This window comes from Salvia splendens, chromosome 22 (genome assembly GCF_004379255.2).
Source record: "Salvia splendens isolate huo1 chromosome 22, SspV2, whole genome shotgun sequence".
NCBI lineage: Eukaryota > Viridiplantae > Streptophyta > Magnoliopsida > Lamiales > Lamiaceae > Salvia > Salvia splendens.
In genome coordinates this window covers 23,544,756-23,563,431 of record NC_056053.1, presented here as the reverse complement: position 1 = coordinate 23,563,431, position 18,676 = coordinate 23,544,756, and the positions used below count along the sequence as shown (strand labels likewise).

The 18,676-nt window shown below is 35.7% G+C and overlaps 1 long non-coding RNA gene across 1 annotated transcript; it reads left to right on the top strand.

The window, feature by feature from the left end:
- Positions 1-6,466: 6,466 nt before the first annotated feature.
- Positions 6,467-7,880, top strand: LOC121786494. Its single transcript, XR_006047205.1, has 2 exons — positions 6,467-6,724; positions 7,548-7,880. It is a non-coding gene; the product is annotated as an uncharacterized LOC121786494 (long non-coding RNA).
- Positions 7,881-18,676: the final 10,796 nt, after the last annotated feature.

The window sequence follows — 18,676 nt, the reverse complement described above, 5'->3', positions numbered from 1 at the left end:
TCTCTTAATTAACTCATAAAACAACACTGCATAAAATCTCGTGCGAAAAAACATCATTTTATAATTTAATGGGACGGAGAGAGTATTTTATACTATATGTTAGTATCAATTTCTCACTTTTCCTATAAAAAACATAAATATTTGTTTGACATGCAATGTAATCCTAATTAATTAGTTTCATGGTTGATTATTCTGGAAGCATACTACATTAATTGAGGACATTAAGATTCATATTGGCAAGGATTGTGGCAGGCAACAATGGATCATCTCTTTTTGTGAGTTGGAATTGATGGCCAAACCTTCACTCATTCTCCACACAAACCACCACATGACACTGATATATAGCTGAAAACAAATAATCAAGAGAGGAATACATCAAGGTTGAGTATGGAGAAAGGTGAAAAGCAGCAGAAATATGAGAGTATGATCAATCTGAGGCTAGGCAGAAAGATGTTCCTTTGCAAGCACCCTCAGCCCGCAGGCGTTGGGAGGCCACCAGAATGCTCACCGAAGGGAGAGAAGTATGTCTACGCACTGCTCCAGAGGCCGCACCACCGCCCCTCATCAGGAGCCCCGCGATTTCCCCAGATGGGAACAGAAGGAGGACCTTGATCTGGAACTCAAACTTTAAACCTTACTACTTGTCTATGTATCAGGTGATATGTTTGTAATTTGCTTCCTATTTTCTTTTCTTTGTATTGGACTATATTGGTATTGTGTGTGTGTTATAAGTTGTTAAACTTATATGAATGTTAGTAGTACTAATTATGAAATTAATTGTAAGATAATAAAAAAAACTACCTAAAGTCACTAAGTTAGTGAGTCGTTAATTCTGAACTATGTAATGTACTTTATCGCTTGGGGTTGAACCAAAGACCTCGCTCATGATGTAAATCACTGCACCTACATTAATCCAATCAATAGATTCTTTTTCGGGCTTATCAATCTTATTTTTCTTTTCTCGACTACGGTGATGTAGAGTGAGAGGAAGGTGGGGAGGATCTGAGCAAAAGGGGCAGAAGGGGAGGGAATGGGGTTAGGGTTTGAAGGTGAAAGGTTCATGTTATTAGGGTTTGGAAAAGGGGAAGGGTTGGTTTTACTTTCTTGTTTATGATTTTTTTGTTATCTATATATCATTAGGGCTGCTTTATCCCTTCACCGAATTATTGATAATTCGTTTTATGGAGTGCAGTATGTTTTAAAATTACAATTTTATAGGATTGTAATGTCAATATGAGAATCCAAAAAACCATATATATTTTCTTTGGAATCCTATTAAAAACAGACTGTAGAAACAGTTTACGCGCTAATTATATGATGCCCAAACCGTAAAACAAAAAGAAAATAATAAAATAGATATAGAAAATAAATTTGATAATAAAAGAAACTCTGAGAAAAAGTAAAATGTAAATTAACAAAAATCTCCGACAGTCAAAATTCGTACCGTTATACATATAATACTATAATACGTTTTCTATAAGATTGAAAAAGCATGCATATTAATCGTTAAACCACCAGCGGACACACGTTCAAGGAGGGGAGGGCTTAAGCCCCTACCTAATTTTTTTTTTAGGTTTTTTATATTGCTAAATTTTTTAAAAATTCTTAACTTATGGGTTTAGCCGTTACCAAATTATTGTTGTTTAAGCCTAAATGATTATAAGTTGTATGGTAAAAAGGGCTAAACAAAAAAGTGCAGAAGGATGAAATGGAACAATGGCTACTGAATAAGTAAATTAGTAATTACAGTGCTAACAACTTTTAAAACTGCACGATTTGTTTGAAGTATTGGATTTTTTTAGAAAAGTGTGCTATGGTCAAATTTTAATCTAATAATTTAGTTTCCCATTAATGAATTCAACAAACTCTTAAATTTCTTCTCCACTGTAACTTTTTCTTTTTCCTTTGCAAATAATCTAAGCAAAACTCAAAATTCATTTTTATAGTGACTTTAAACAATAAATTAATTTTTCTCTTTTTTATTTACAATTTGATTATGAAAAAACATTTTTTTTCTATATTTTTATTAGTATATATTTTTGTCACAAAAATTCTATGACAGTTTACTAAAATTTGTCAAATTTTGGTATGTCCATCAAAATTTGTGTTATTTGTATTTATGGAAACTTTTTCACCAAATTTTCTCCTTTTCTCTTGTACATTGCCGGCTATTTCTCGTTATTTTTGTAACTTACCTATATGCATTTAAACTTTATCCATTCACATATAAGACTACTTTTGTTGAGTGCTATATGCTCCCTCGGTTAAAAATATGCATTTTTAGATGAGCACGAGTTTTAATACACAATTGGTAAAATAAGAGAGAAGTAGAAAGAAAGAGTTTCTAAAGTATTGATAGTGGAAAATTGGTCTCACCTCATTAAAAAGAAGAAAAGTTTCCAATTTTAAAAAGTGTATATTCTTATGGGACGGACTAAAAAGGAAAGAATACATATTCTTGATGGAGGGAGTATATAGTAAAGTCCCTACAAACAAAAAAATTATGTGTCTGTCCATGCGTTAAACGTAAATATAATTGGAAAAGTGGTATAGAGCAACCACAATTAAATGCATATTAGAGAACACGAATTTAATTCACTATAAGAGCAATTTACTTCACTATACAGGCGTTTTAGTTCACAACACGAATTTGAAAATATGGTGTGAACCAAAACACTATATTATACTCCCTCCATCCCTGAAAGTTTGTCCCATTTTTCTATTTTCGCTCGTCCCATAAAATTTGTCACATTTTATTTTTTTACCATTTTTGGTAGTGAATCTCATATTCCATTAACTCATTTCTACTCATATTTTATTATAAAACTAGTATATAAAAGTAGGACTCACATTCCACTAACTTTTCCAACTCACTTTTCATTACATTTCTTAAAACCCGTGCCGGGTCAAAGTGGGACAATATTTAGGGGACGGAGGGAGTAGTAAACTAAATATTTCACAGTGTAAATAGTTCACTATAAAATATAGTGAACTAAATAGCTCTTGTAATGAACTAAAATCATTGTTACAATGAACTAAATCCGTGTCATATAGTTATGCATTCAAGATTAGTTATAGTTTAATATGAATAAAAAAAGGTTCATTCACCGTAAATTCATAATGTTCTTCAAATTTTCAGTGGCTTTTCTTAATTATGGTATACTATTTCCCAACACTAGTACACGATTTATGTTACTATTCATTCGTACCAAAAAAAGTTGAACCCCAACCCTAAGGGCCCCCCACATCCCAGTTCGACAGTATTGTAAAGGGTGTTAAATTAGGATACGCAGTTACCCGCTAAGGGGGATGGCCTAACCCACTGCCTGCCAGAAGCACACCTCTCAGAGCCTTATACTTGTGCCTAAGAAGCGTTGCCACTACACGACAGTAGTGAGATTTGATCATTGACCATTCATACAAATCTGCCCCTCCGGAACCAACTGCGGACAACGCAGTTGTCCTAACATTAATATATGATTTAAATAAATGTAGTAACGTATATACCAACAAAAACATAAAGACAAAATCCACAGACAAGGGTATAATAATTTAGAGATCAATGCTTTACCTCTATATAAGTCAATGACTACAACGATCCAAGTCGAATCCTATTATGTTAGGATATATGCTTCCTGTAATTGCATCCGAAATTATATAGTAAAATCTTGCTTCACCTTTAAACGTTGATACACATTACATAATTTCATGTCTTATTATATTGATGGTTATCTCTATTTATTTCCTAACATATCGGTATAATCATTGCTCACTATAACATGGACCAAATGAATCCACATCAACTTCATCTTTCTCCAGCGTGCTTCGATGTTCTTGTTTTGAAAACCATGAAATCGTTTGAAATACATATATAGCTATAATTGGATGTATTATTTTTATTTATCTTTATCACTTATTTATAAAGGTGGATATTTGGTGGAGTAAACCAATAAGTTTAAAAGATGCCTCCTTTTACATATCAAGTGTTCAGGACCCCACTTAGATACAAATGTTTCCATAAAAGGCCTAAATAGGACTGCGGGAAAAGCTCTTCACTGTTTGTTTTTTGCTTTCCTTTTCACCATTATTGCCAAGTTTCGACAAGACATCATTTCCCATGTACTTTATTTGTTTGTATCCATACCAACATGTACATAAATTAATTAATGTCTCCTCCCTCGGATTATTGGCTAATTAAGTAGGCAAGAATGATTATGACAAAGATAAAGACATTGATTTGACTACAAATGTGCCCCTTACTTCCAACCTCTACTTTTTTTTTTATTTAACTCCATGGCAAGGAGAGTGCGGTTGTATATTCAATGGGGACATGTCACCTTCAAGGATATAAACAACCAGGTATCATCATCAATTTCGACTCATTCAATCTATACTTCTAAAAAGAGAGAAAAAGAAAAATAACTTTATGATCCAAATAATTAAAGAAACACAAATCTATCTCTCTTGGAGAGGGGCTAGCTTGGTCTATATATTCAATCTTCTATTTTTTCATAAAATATTCAAACCAAAAAGATAGTGAGCTAGAAATACATATGAAATAATAACGAACAAGCTTTCTATCTATAATTATTACAGGAATAAGAAAACAGAAGCAAATGAGTTGCACACAGTACACATCAAAGCAAGCAAGGGTGCTTTTCGTTAGTTCTGGTCCACTAAAGAGTAGTGATTTCACCGCAGCTTTAAAGAGAAAGAAAACTTCTAAAAAAAACTAAACTTAACTAGACATAAACATACATCTTGAAGGAAATCATGTAACTGTGACACTTTTGTAATGCTACTGCTTCTGCCTCGGTCAAGGTGGTTTTGTAAGATTTTATCTTTTTAAATTGTTAAAAGTACCTAATCCCAAATAAAAAAAAAGGATCCAATCCGCATCCCAAAAACGTTTATATTGCTGAGTGTCACGTTAGAAATGAAAGCCACTAAACAATAAAAAGCATAACAAAAATGGATCTATTCAATGAATAAGAAGAAAAACAAAAATGGAACTATTCAAAACTTTTTTTTCCCATAGGGACTAGGGCCTATCTAGGGTGTCCATTATAGGAGGACAACCGCCTCCCACCGCCGCTCCCCTTCTCGCACAGCCGTTTCATAGCCGCGGCTCACCGTTTCCACGCAATAGGGCGCCGCGGCCCTCTCCCCACCCCTTCTTCCTCAGTCGTGTCCTCGGCGACTCGGCGCCGAACGCCCTTCCGCCCCCGATTTTTTGTCCACTTCGGGGCGGACGCCCCGTCCACTATAGACAGGCGCGGCTTAGCCGCTTCCGAGGTGGCCGGCGAGCCGCCCCTATAGTGGACACTCTTATTGCCAAATCTAATTTCCAAATAAATCGTGAAATATCCAATTCTAAATTCTAATTCTTTTTTTTAATGGAATAGAGTAGTATCTACATATCCAAAATCATTGGTCGATAGTTAAAGTTACGTACAATGCTATATATCCCTCTAATTTTAAATCCCTATAATTGTAGTTATAGCTTCCTTAAATATGATACATTTTGACTACTAATTATAGGCACATTACTTTTAATGAAAATCCACAACCACTACTTTGGGTATATGCATTGACTCAACTATTTGCATACATCAATTAGTAGTAATTGATTTCAATGAATCCCATGATAATTACTAGTGTGATTGGTCATTTCCACTTATTTTGTTGTGCTTGTCATCAATAGAAAGTCCTAGATTTAATGAAATACATAACTCTTTTGCTATAAATTGATTTAATGTGTTATTATACTCCTAATTTATCAAATAAAATTCATTTTTAATGTGAGAGCCAAGATGTGCATGTCTTTATTGATATATGATTGCGACGCTAGTGTCTCAATCAAATTGATTTAATGTGTTATTATACTCCTAATTACTATAATGATTTTTTTATATTATTAATATTTTTTAGTTTTTAAACTAATAAAATGTAATTTATTTATCCACCGAAGTGTTCAATTAAGCATTCACAAAGAGTGATCGAACCTTCCATTTTCTAGAAAAAAAAATGCATACCTAGAACCGCTGCATTTCCGATTTCATGATTGCATATTCTTTTAAAGTTATGCTATAAATCATTCTTCACTGCTGCTGGCAAAAATTGGCTATAAGAATCGGCCAATATGTTTATGTTCTTCAATTTTGAGTTATGCACTCTAACTGCTTTATAAAATGCCTAACCAAAATTTCTCTTTATTAAACCAAAATTTTGTTAGTTTGTTTCCTCAATCGATGTTTGGTGATAAAAGTAAAATGGCTTTTCAGCAAATCCTGTATATAATGTATATATGGACCCAATAACAAACAAACAAGCCTCTACTATAAAAGTAAAATGGCTTTTCAGCAAATCACAAAGCCATGCTATTGCTAGAATAAATAGGGGTGGAAAATTTGAAAATTTGATGGTAAGCCTATGTTAAGTCCTTATAAATTGCCATCACCATTACCTGACTATTGCACAAAAAAAATGATCTTTAGGGCATTCGTTAAGCCAATACATGTTATAATTAGATTAATGTAAAATTACTCTCTAACATTTTATTTTTCTTCTTCTTTCAAAGCATCTACTGCATCTTATTTTTCTTCTTCTTTCAAAGCATCTATTGCAATTTCAACCCTTATATATCATCCTCCAACTAGTAATTTGGTCTTTAGCAGCAGACTCAACTTATAAGGACGTGCACTTTTAGATCGATGGGACACCGGTATGTTTCTTGGTTCTCATTTTATGTTGGTTGGAGTGACTACATGGTGCATTTTCTTTGAAAAACTCGAAGATTAAATGTCAATCTGGCCGTCATGTCGTTACAAGGGGCTTAAGCCCCTCCCGATTACACTTACATATATGGCACGGTTATCTACTCGAAACCTAGAACTATTATGTGTACATTGTGTAAATGAGATCAAATGTTTAAGTTAAAAGGGAAGAGTGAAAGTGAGGCACATCACACTTCAAGAAAACCTTGGTGTGTTTGTTTTTATTTGGTTACACTCCCTAGTGTCTAGTTTGGTCGATTTTCACTAAAAATCTTGCAACATTAAGTCCCAATATAAAGTTATACTATACACTTTAAGCTATAGAAACGAAGCTTGTCTGCTTGATTAGATTGTGAATGAATTGTCAACCATTCCTTTTTTTTATAAAGAAAGAATTACCCTTGAAAGCCTAGCAATTTTATTAGGTCCAATAATTCGATATTACAGACTTCTGTCCAATTCAGCGACTTTTTAAACAGGACTTTTTTTTTTATTTTGGATTTACTCTTATTGATAGTATATAATTATATTAAAGGTTTATGATTTAGAGTTTAAATACTCCATAAAACCAGTAATATTTGTAAATTTAGAATTGTTGGTATCCAAATAATTCCAACAACCATGAAATATTAAAACATTGAATCCAAGTTTGAGAAAAATAATAAAATAAGGCAGTAAATGTTTGCGAATTGTGGATATAAAAGATTAGCAAAGAGCATTTCTTTAGTCACAAAAAGTCCCCATTATATTATTTGAGTTAAAGTATGGAAGGGAAAAAGCAGCAGAAATATGAAAAAGGAGAGTCGCTGGAGCTGAGGCTTGGAAGAAGGATGTTTCGTTGCAAGCTCTGCGATCGCGAGTTCCTCACATCGCAGGCATTGGGAGGCCACCAGAATGCTCACAAAAGGGAGAGAAGTATGTATGCACACTGTGTGGCCGCCTCATTCGCCCTTCAGGAGTCCGCGGGGAGGGAAGACCTTGATTTGGAACTTAAACTCTGAATTTTGTGAGACATATGTTGTAATCTGCTTTGTTTTTATGTTTTCTTTGTATTGTATTGCTAGCTATTTGGTATGTGAATAAGTTGTTAAAGATCTTGGCCAATAAGTTGTTAAAAGCAGCTAGGTCTGATATCTACTTTGTATGAGTTCTTGCTTCCATTATAGACATTTTTTTTATGTTTTTTGACACCAAATTACTATTCTCTTTGTCCCATTAAAGATGACACGTTTTTCTTTTTAGGTTCTCCCATTAAAAATGACATGTTTTCTTTTTAGGTTGTCCCACTAAAAGTGACACGTTTTCTAAACTAGAAACAATATCGCCTGTACTTTTTCTCTTTCATATTTTATTCTCTCTTAACTCACAAAACAACACTACATAAAATCCTGATCCGAAAAACAAATGCTTCATATTTATAAACAACGGCGGTGCACCACCTTTGGCGGCGGAGGTGGGGTGGATATGAGGGGTAGAAGGGGAGGTAATGGGATCATGGTTTGAGGGGTTATTAGAGTTTGCAAAAGGGGTGGGTTGGTTTTACACATGAACTTCAAATCTTGCTACTAGCTAGACTCATAAACAAACTTTTGAATTTTGTTATTATAACATAATTAACATTTAATTAAGATCAAATTAAAAGGATGAGGGGATATGTTGATTATTGTGCGGTATAGTTGGCACGGGTATGACTACCAACTTCAACTACCCCTCTGTCCGCGAATAGGAGTTCCGTTTTTCCATTTTAGTCCGTCCGCGAAATTAGGAGATGCAATTATTGAAAACAAGTTATTAATGTGTTCTCCCTAATTATCATCGACTAATTAAGTGTATTGACTGTCATTTGACTACAAATGTAAATGTCTCCTGTGGCTGTTACCAACCTCAAACTGCATGTAGTCAACCCTAACTAATGTAGTTAGAAAGTTACACTAAAATGAATAGTAGTACTAGAATTGAAATAGAAGAGAAAGTTGAAACTTTAATAATCTAACAAATTCATAGTATAAGACAAGATGTACTATTGTCTCGCACCACTCGTCACATCTCGATTAAATAGGGGGTGACCTAATGGTTTATCTACCCCACCATATAAGAGCTAGCTTTTTTTCATCCACTATCAACTAATGCAATATTTATAATTATGAGTGACAAAGACATTATATACTTTGGTAAGGACATCTACATCTTTGGTTAATATATAGATGCACTTAATTAATTTGAAGTCACACAATAGTATGACTAGCTGGAACATAAATCTAAAGTTTAATTCTTTGTTGTGGTGGAGGAGGGTGATATAATGCGACAAATTAGATTTATATGTCACCAATATATGCAATAATTAATTAAAGAAACGTATTATGAAAACGACACCACAATGTTCAATAATATGCCCCACTAAAAGCTTCTTCTAGCTGTTTCCAAAAATGACCCAACAAAATCTGTGGTAAGATATGCGACAAATAATAACTAATCAAATTAGTAGGTTGAATTCAAGGAAAAGGTTTAATTGTTTGCAAACCCATAACAAAATTACACAAAATTATTTTTTCTCCAAAAATATAGACAATTTTTTTAAATTCGTCCCAAATTTAAATGTTGGCACAAACACCGGAATATCGTCAACTTCATAACTTGGTTATTTATGAATATACTTAATTAAAGTATAATGTTTTTCTGCAAAAATGTATTTTCAATAAATTCTGTTTGTCTTTATTTATAGTACCACTTGTTTCTTCACAAACATAAATAAAGCTATTTTAGTAAAGTTTTAAGACGATTCGAATTAACAAAATATTGATTTTATTTTTAAGACATTCCAAAAAAAGATATTTGACTAATTAATTTCACATGTTAAGTTAATATTATCAAAATAATATGGTACATATGTATATTATCATAGGTGAGTAATTGAATATTTACTGAAATTAAATGTTTCTATTCAATAAATTATTACTACCAAATCAATTTGTCCAAAACACCTGAGCGAGTCGAAAAGTCGAATAAATTTGCTGCAATCAAAAAGACCAAAACCGATACGTGTATTTTAAGTGTCACGTCAGTGGAAAGTCATATTCTACTGATCATCTTTCTCACAATACAAATCAATACAATAAATGAAATTTATCTCAAAAATGGAACTATTAAATTTACCCACTACCCTTTTCCTTTTTTAGGGGCCTAGCTAATGATGCATACCAGTATTAAATTTATTTTTCAGTTTTTGTGAAAATGTGGAAGAAAAATTTTCAAATAACTTATACTACTATTACTCCACTTTTAATACAGTAATAAAAATCGAGTTTAAAGAAAATTGCTAGTCATAAAAATTTATTTGATTGATCGTTTTACCATAGTAGAAATTTACATATGATGATGAGGTGTATTTTGGGCAGATATTCCTCCAATTTGAATATCAATTTCCCTATATAATTTTAGTTATAGCTTTCCTTAAATATGATATAATTGACTTAATTATGGGCACATTACTTTTTATGAAAATCCATAATCACTACTTTGGATATATGAATTGACTGAACTAATTGCATATATGAATCACCAGTTTATGTTGGTAACATGCATTAAAGAATATTTATTTGGATAACTTAACAAAACCGTTAAACTTTTTTGTTTTTTATTTGGATAAGCTTTCTAGTTGGGTCATCTTCACTTAAAATATTGATAGCTACAGAATTGAATGCACAACAAATATTCCTATAATGAAAAGGCCCAAAACAAATAATTGCAGCAGATCACTTTTCTAATAATAATTTCGGTATACCACGCCGAAATGGTCAAAACCGCATACCATACCGTACCGTGCGGTATGACCAAAAACCATACATTTACCGTACCGCTTTTGTCGGTATACCGCAATGCAATTGCGGTATACCAAAATTTAGATATCGTTACCGTACCATTTTTGTCGGTATACCGTACCGTGATTTCGGTATACCGCAATATGCAGTATACCGCGGTATACAGTGATTTGCGGTATATACCGCAATTGCGGTATATACCGTATTTGGGTATACCATATTATTTGCGGTATATACCACAAATAACATGGTATATACAAAATGCATACCTTTACCGTACCTAAAACTGTCGGTACGGTATAATACCGTATCGAAAAGTACGGTATACCGAAAATTCGGTATTTTCGGTATTTTTTCGGTACGATAAGTGCGGTATTTCGGTATATTTTCCCAGCCCTAATAATAAGGGTGGGACCCAAGGAACGCCGGATAAATATCTAAATTAACAGTGGAGAATAACTTAATAAATACCTCTATTTTTTTTTAAATGTTATAATTCCTTAACCACTTACAAATATTGAGATTATTTGATTATTATTAATAAATTTTGTAAAACTGAAAATTCAGACCTTGTTATATATTTTTAAAGTTCATGTCATTTTACAATTTTAATGAATTAAAGTCCATGCAGTTACTTTTAGTTTGGACCATTTTTCCAAATGACACCAAAGTTCTCTCAAATATAGTATTTAGCATTTCAAAGGCCCTGTTTCGCAAGGTTCATGTACGAAAAGTAAAAAATTCATTATTAAGTGGGGATAATGTTAAGAGTTTAAATAATTTGAAACATAAAAAAATTAATCGTCGCGATTGCTTTTAATTAATAGATAAAGGAAAGATTTATTTTTACTCTACCTTATACCCTTCCCTACTAATCCACATAAATTATTTTTTCCTCTTATTACTCCCATACAAATTATACTATATATAGCTAGAGATATTAAAATCAACACCGTTGCAATTCCTCTATCCTAAGTATAATTAACTACTGGAAAATGAATATCAAATTATATTTACTTAATCATGACTCTAACATGTGTGTAATGTGCTGGTCGCCAAGAACCATGATCTCCAATCTCAAAATTTAACAGTCGAAGTCAAATTTAAATACTACTATAATATCATGGATTTAGAGTTTACTTTTGTTTGATCCCATGCAAATTCATCAAATCAAAACCTTCAATTTGTCCATTTATAATTTATTAGACGTGTGTAGCAATCTACTTACTAGCTAGCCAAACAACTTTTTCTATATCTACTTGCCTTAATTTTAAATTATAACAAAATCAACTTTATAATAGCAATCCATACTGTCCTAAACTCGTAAGTACTAGTCAAAATTTAGTGGTTCATATATATTGGTATATATTGTGTTTAAAAAATTGCAGTTACATAAAGAGAGATAAAAAAGTATATTTCCTAATTGTAATTAACTAATAACTGTTCGTGATCTTATGTTCGTACCACTAAATTTTGTTATGTACATACATGGTTCTTTACTTTATATGAACTATTACCGTAACTATTACCATAATGTTTATATTAAGCCAAATTAGCACCAAAATCTTGATTAATTGTAAAATCAGAATAATTTAATAATTTATATTCAAGTTTTAAAACTAGTATACAAAATCAGAATTTGACACCAATTTAAGATAATTCAGTCAAACACTTCCTTCTTATATATGTTAATCCTCATTAAACTTAAAGTAAATAATTATACACCATATCGACTGAACCCAGTGGCGGATCCAGGAATTTATATTCGGGGGTGCGAGTCATATGATAAATCATTATATAACATACCATAAATAAAAACTAATACTAAAAGCAATATATTTTGAAATATACAAATTTTAGAGTCATACATTTCAAAATACAAAAATAAACTACATTATATCTAATTTATTTTTCGACGAGTCTTCATTTCTTCAAAACGATTCACTATATCATCATCGGATACTTGTAGAAACACATCTTTCTCAATGAAAGTGACCAAACAATCGTTCAAAGGTTGATCACCCATTCTATCCATTCTATTTCTCAACTTATTCTTCACAAACGTCATTCCAGAAAACACTCTCTCTACACTTGCAGTGGCAACCGGAAGAATCAAAATCAACTTGATAAGCAAAACCACACGCGAATAAACCACATCTCTTTTTGTTTCAACAAGCTTCACCAAAAGAGAACTAATATCTCACAAATTCTGAAAGCCTTCATCACTTCTCATATCTCCAATGAATATATCAAGTTGGCACTCAAGGTCCATCAAATCAATGTTTGAAAAATCGGAAGGATAAAAAGTGGCCATTCAATACTCTATTATCACTAAAATAATACATAATTGAGAATTTCTCATCCACAAATAATTGGAAGCACGACTGTTTTCAATTCACCCCAATTCCAAGACAATAAGAGAGAGTCATAAAGTGTAAAACATTATTATATTTTGCACAAGCTGCCAAAATCCCTAAATTATTTAATGAACTAAACTTTTACACCTAAATTCCTAATCACTCGTCTTTTCAACAAAGAACAAAGTGTATGCTGAAAATTGAGGAGGCAAGTCACGGAAGAAGGCAAGAAACCGGAGTTGGAGAGCGGTAGTCGGCGGCGGAAGAAGGCAAGAAGCAGAAGCAGTCGACGGTTTTCAATTGGGGATGACAATAGGTTTGTTATTTTTATTGTGTTCTAAAATACTTTGAATTAAAATTGAGTTGTTGGGGTTCAATATGCACAAGACTTTCACACACTCAGGTGAATCACACACACACTCACAGTTGTATGATAACTCACAATGCAGAAGAACACACACTCACACTTAGAGTATCGAAGATGGTAATCTTGGAGAGAAAACTTGAAAACTCTTTATTGATTTTTCACTACACTACGTACATGGTTTTGAGCTATTTAAAGCTCTACAATCAAGTAGCAACTGCTACTAACTAACTACAAGAAGAATCAAGAAAGCAAGAAGAATAACTGCTACATCTCGGCTAACTAACTGCTGCTCCAACGGCTAGTTTCTCTAGGCCGAACTTCCTTCTCGGTTCAAGACCGAACTGTTGCTTCTTCTTTCTCGGCTCAAGACGAACTCTATTCTTGACTCAAGACCGAACTTTCTTTTTCGGCTCACAACCGAGCACTCTCTTCGGCTCACAACCGAGCTCCCTTCTCGGTTCACAAACCGAACTCCTTTGTTTCTCGGCTCAAGACCAACTGTCTTCTCGGCTCAAAGCCGAACTCAAAGCCGAGCTCAAAGCCGAGCTTCCTTCTTCTTCTCTTCTTCTTCCAACTGAAATGAGCACTCCATTATTACAATTCTCCACCTGAGGGCTCATCTCAGTTCTCGCACAAACATTGATCAACTTCTTGCAATGATCAAACTTGTCTCTACTTAGAGATTTAGTTAGCATATCTGCCGGATTGTGCAAGGTGTTAATCTTAACCACCTTCACCCTTCCCCTTTCAATCTCATCTCTAATAAAGTGCAACTTTATGTCTATATGCTTGCTCCTTTCATGGAAACCCGGATGTTTAGCCAAGCATATAGCTGAGCTGCTGTCACAATGAATCACCATTGTTTCTTGGTCAAAACCAAAATCAGAAATCACTCCCTGGATCCAAAAGCTCTCCTGTACAGCTGCAGTGAGAGCTATATACTCTGATTCTGTAGTTGAGAGAGCAACTACACTCTGCAGACCTGATTTCCAACTGATCACAGTTCCAAACATGGTGAACAAATAACCTGTTTGAGACTTTCTGGTGTCCAGATTTGCAGCATAGTCTGCATCACAATACCCCTGCACAACCTCCTCAGATCCACCTTCCCAGCCATTGAACACAATCCCCCAGTCCTTAGTTGACTTCATGTACCTCAATATCCATTTAAGAGCATTCCAATGCTCCTTCCCCGGGTCTGCCATGTATCTGCTAGTCACTGAGATAGCATGAGCAAGATCTGGTCTTGTACAAATCATATTGTACATGATACTCCCAACAACACTAGCATAAGGGATAGCCTCCATCTCATCAGCCTCTTGCTTAGTTTTAGGAGCTTGTTCCTTTGATAATCTGAAACTCTGGGACAAGGGTGTTGAGGCAGGTTTAGCATTCTCCATTCTGAATCTCTGCATAACTTTGTCAATATAATCAGTTTGCAGCATCCACAGCTTCTTGCAGCCTCTATCTCTCTGAATATGTATGCCTAGGATCTTCCTTGACTCTCCTAGATCCTTCATTTCAAAGCTCGACTTCAGACCTTGTTTAACTTTCTGAATTTCTGTCATAGAAGGGCCTGCAAGTAGCATATCATCCACATAGAGTAATAGGTAGGCAATGGGAGTCCTGCCTGCCTTCTTGATGTAAATACAATCATCATATTCTGACTTGGAGAAGCCAATCTTCTTCATCTGTGCATCAAACTTCTTATTCCACTGTCTAGGACTTTGCTTAAGTCCATAAAGACTTTTCTGTAACAGGCACACCTTGCCTTCTTCTCCAGTCTTCACATAGCCCTCTGGCTGTTCCATAAAGATAGTCTCCTCTAGATCCCCATTGAGGAAGGCTGTCTTCACATCAAGCTGTTGTAGCTCCCAGTCTAGCTGGTTCACAACTGCCAACAAGATCCTAATCGAAGTGTGCTTAACAACTGGAGCAAATACTTCATTGAAATCAATTCCTTCTTGCTGTGTGAAGCCCCTAGCCACCAGCCTTGCCTTGAATCTGATTCTATCTTTATCAGTGGTCTCAATCTTTTTCTTAAACAACCACTTACAACTGATCAGCCTCCTTTCTTTTCCATCTGTAGTCAGTCTGGATTTATCCACCAAAATCCATGTTTTGTTCTTGAGTAAAGATTCCATTTCCTCATTCATGGCTTCAATCCACCTTTCTCTGTCTTTACTCTTCATGGCTTCCTTATATGTGAGAGGATCTGCAATATCAATGCTCTCAGCAGCACAAAGTGCATAGTAGACCACATCAGAAAACCTTTCAGGTGGTCTTGTATTTCTTCTGCCTCTATCTCTTGCTATCTGGTACTCTCTGGCAGAATCTGCTGTAGGCTCATCAATTTTTCTACCTCGAGCTAGAGCACCATCATCCTCTGGTTCAGACTCACTTTCTGAGTCAGAGGCTCCACCTGCTCCTTGGCAAAGTCCCACTGGCTCCACCTTGAGGAAATCATTCTCAACTTCATTGGAGTCCAGCTTCCTTTTTAAGTATGGCATCTGATCCTCCAAGAACACAACATCCCTACTCACCACCACCTTCTGCCTACCAGGCTCAATGCACCAGAGCCTATACCCCTTAACACCCCTCTGATACCCCAGCAATATGCATTTCAGAGCCCTAGCCTCAAGCTTACTTTGCCTAGCATGAGCATAGGCTGCGCACCCAAACACCTTGTATTTTGAGTAGTCACTATGGGCTCCATACCACATGTAATCAGGAGTCTCAGACTTAAGGGCAGTAGATGGACACTTATTGATGAGATAGGCTGCTGTATATACAGCCTCTCCCCAAAATCTGTTGCTCAGACCAGAACTGAGTAACAAGCACCTTACTCTCTCTAGGATAGTCCTATTCATCCTCTCCACAACACCATTTTGCTGGGGGTTACCAGGAACAGTGCGGTGCCTCTTCATACCCTTCTCTTTGCAAAACAGATCAAACTCAGTAGACAAGAATTCCAAGCCATTGTCAGTTCTTAGGCATTTCACACTCCTTCCCTTCTCTAGCTCCACCTCTTTACACCATATCTTGAATTTTGTGAATGTCTCTGATTTTTCTTTCAGTATGTACACCCACAGTTTCCTAGTGTAGTCATCAATAATAGCAAGGTAGTATTTCCCACCACCAATTGAGCTTACAGGTGAAGGGCCCCAGAGATCACTGTGTATGTAGTCTAATGGGGCTGTAGAAGAGTGAATACCTGTAGGATAGGGTGCCTTCTTTGCTTTTCCAAGTATACACTGCTCACAGGGGTCCATCTTGTTGAAATTTCCAGAGATCAGGCCCTTCTTGATGAGTTCTTTCAAACTTCCTTCTGCTGGATGGCCCAATCTCTTGTGCCATAGCATTATGGAATCATCTGACACTGCATTGCTTTCTCCATCAACAGCCTTAGCCTTCAGATAATAGAGAATGTGCTCTCTGTCAGCCTCCATCATCACTGCATTCCCAGATTTCACAAGCATCTTTCCCTGACTCATCAATATGGTGAACCCTTTCTCCTCCAGCATTCCCAATGAGATGAGATTTCTTTTCACTTCCGGAATATACCTCACCCCAGTTAGGATCTTTATAGAGCCATCTTGCAAACTTAGCTTCACTTTCCCTATCCCTTTGATCTGACACACATGGTTATTTCCAAGAACTACAGTCCCTGATGCTTCCTGAAGATCATGAAACCAAGATTTGTTGGGGCACATATGGAAGCTGCACCCTGAGTCCATTATCCACCTGTGACTGATCCCATTATCACTGACATTCATGAGTTGAGCAGGGGGATCAGTACTCTCTACACAATCAGAAGTGTTGTGGCCCTCAGAGGCTAGTTTTCTCTTCCAGGCATGGCAGTCCTTCTTCAAGTGCCCTGGTTTCTTGCACCAAAAACATGCTCTGGTTTCCTTCTGAGCATCAGAACTTGAGGGTTTAGAGCCCTCAAACTTTTTCTTGAAGTTCTGCTTTTTGATCTTCTTCACATTCAAGGCCTCTGCAGCTTGAACATTGGAGCTTGCAGAGCCTCTGCTGGTCGTCTTCTGGAGTTCCTTAGCCATCAAGGCCGAGTAGACCTCTGCATAGGTGATAGGCTTATCTCTGCCATAGATAATTGCATCACTCAACTGGTCATACGAGCTAGGCAAGGCATTCAATGTAAGAATGGCCTTGTCTTCATCTGAAATTTTAACATCCACAGAGCCCAGATCATCAATGATCTTATTGAACTCCTCCAACTGCTCTATGATAGATTTTTCACCAGAAAAACTATAGGCATAGAGCCTCTTCTTGAGATACAGCCGGTTAGCCAAAGATTTTGCCAGGTAAACTTCATCTAACCTGTTCAAGATCTCCACCGCAGTCTTGGCTTCTTGAACTTCCCTCAAGACCTTATCTCCAAGGCACAGAATCACTGCAGAATGTGCCTTGAGCTGCATCTCCTCCATCTTTGCCTGAGCTTTATCATCAAGCATTTGAGCCTTTCCTTTCTCTTCAGTATTTGCAAGAACTGCGGCCAAGCCTTGTTGAATCAAGATCGCCTTCATCTTCATCTTCCACAGGCTATAATCATTCTTGCATGTGAACTTTTCTGCATCAAGCCTTGCTGCCATCTATGAAACCGTTTGATCCTCTGCAAATCAGCTTCAATATCCCCTTCCCACAGACGGCGCCACTTGTTGGGGTTCAATATGCACAAGACTTTCACACACTCAGGTGAATCACACACACACTCACAGTTGTATGATAACTCACAATGCAGAAGAACACACACTCACACTTAGAGTATCGAAGATGGTAATCTTGGAGAGAAAACTTGAAAACTCTTTATTGATTTTTCACTACACTACGTACATGGTTTTGAGCTATTTAAAGCTCTACAATCAAGTAGCAACTGCTACTAACTAACTACAAGAAGAATCAAGAAAGCAAGAAGAATAACTGCTACATCTCGGCTAACTAACTGCTGCTCCAACGGCTAGTTTCTCTAGGCCGAACTTCCTTCTCGGTTCAAGACCGAACTGTTGCTTCTTCTTTCTCGGCTCAAGACGAACTCTATTCTTGACTCAAGACCGAACTTTCTTTTTCGGCTCACAACCGAGCACTCTCTTCGGCTCACAACCGAGCTCCCTTCTCGGTTCACAAACCGAACTCCTTTGTTTCTCGGCTCAAGACCAACTGTCTTCTCGGCTCAAAGCCGAACTCAAAGCCGAGCTCAAAGCCGAGCTTCCTTCTTCTTCTCTTCTTCTTCCAACTGAAATGAGCACTCCATTATTACATGAGTTTTACCACTTTTTTATTTATTAAATGTATTTTATTTCTTTTTCAGTATTTATTGGAGGAATAGCCAAATATGGA